Source organism: Panthera pardus, unplaced genomic scaffold, assembly GCF_024362965.1.
Source record: "Panthera pardus isolate Hobbes unplaced genomic scaffold, ASM2436296v1 HiC_scaffold_345, whole genome shotgun sequence".
Classification (NCBI taxonomy): domain Eukaryota; kingdom Metazoa; phylum Chordata; class Mammalia; order Carnivora; family Felidae; genus Panthera; species Panthera pardus.
Genome location: NW_026526927.1, coordinates 49966 through 51551, shown reverse-complemented (window position 1 = coordinate 51551; position 1586 = coordinate 49966).

Genomic DNA, 1586 nt, shown 5'->3' with positions numbered 1-1586 from the left:
TCCTAAAAGGAGCAAAAGTTTTTACTACAATAAAAGTTTATAATTTTGGTATAATCCTGTTTATCAAGTGTTTTCATTTACGCACTGTGATTTTAATGCTATGGTTAGGAACCCACCTAACCCTAGGTCCTGAAAATTTTCTCCTGTGCTTCATTTCTAAAAGTTTTATAGTTTTACATTTTATTTTGAATCTATGCTATGATAAATTTGAGTTTACATTTGAATAAGGGGTGAAGTTTAGGTTAAGTATTTTTGTTTGTTTTGATTTGTTTCTTTGCCAATGGATGTCTAAAGGCCCTGACACCTTTTGCTGAAAAGGCTCTCCTCACTAAGTGCATTATTCACCTTTGTCTAAAATCAGTGAGTCATACTGGCATAGGTCCATGTTATTGTTCCCTGTTCTCTATTGATCCTGTTCTTTGCCTCCACAAACACCACATCTTTAGATGGAGCATACTAATTCCTCCAAAGTTATTACATTTCAAACCAATTTGATCTCTCCTATTTCCTTTTAATTTCCATAGAAACGCTATAAAAAGCTTGTCTGTGTCTAAAAATAAATATTTCTTGGCTTTCCACAGGAAATGAGTGAAACCAGTTTATTGATCTGGAGAGACTTGGCATCATTACTATGTTCACCTTCTAATCCATAAGCATGATATATCTCTCATTTATTTAGATGTTTGATTTCTTTCATCAGCGCTGTGTAAATTTCAGCATACAAGTCTTGTTCATGGTTTTTTAGCCTTTGATCTTAGTGTTGTAATGATGATAAATGGTGTATTTTAAAATTTCATTTGTCATGTTTTCATTGCTAGTGTATTCATTGCTAGCATATTCGCAATACAAAGGTGTTCTTCTATGTCTGCTCTGTATTGTGACAGCTTGCTGAATTCACATGTTACATCTAAAGCAGTTTCTGTTTTGTTAGTGGTTCACTGGAAATTTCTAGATAGAAAAAGACTGTAATTTTCTACATATGCAAATATGCTATCCTAATGTATGGACACTTTTATAAAAAATAAAAGCAAAAAGCTTTCCAGTCTGTATGCCTCCCCACACCTTTCTATGCTTTATTATCCTGTATAGAATTTTAGCACCACATTGAATAAGACTGGTGGGAGAACACAACCTTGCCTTGTCCTGATCTTAGGAGAAAACCATTAATTTTTCACTTTTGTGTATAACGTGAGCGTAACTTTATATAGAGATGCTTCATGATGAATTCTTTCCTATTTTGATGTTTTCTGAGTTTTATTTATTGAACGTATGCTGAAATCTGTGAGATGCTTTCTGCATCAACTGATGTGTTCATATGATTTTTTTTAGTAGCCTCTGGATAGGGTGGGTTACATTGATTAATTTTTAAGTATTGAAACAGTCTCACATCTCTGAAATAATCCCCATGTGGTCATGGTGTATAAAACTTTTTTCTGTAGGGGTGAATTCTATTTGATAATGTTTTGTTTTGGATTTTGGCAGGTGTAATCATGAGGAATGTTAGTGTAAAGTTTTTTTTTCTTTCTATGGCATGTTTAGATTCAAGGTAATGCCAGCTTCACCAAAAATTCAGGAAGTGTGCTTCC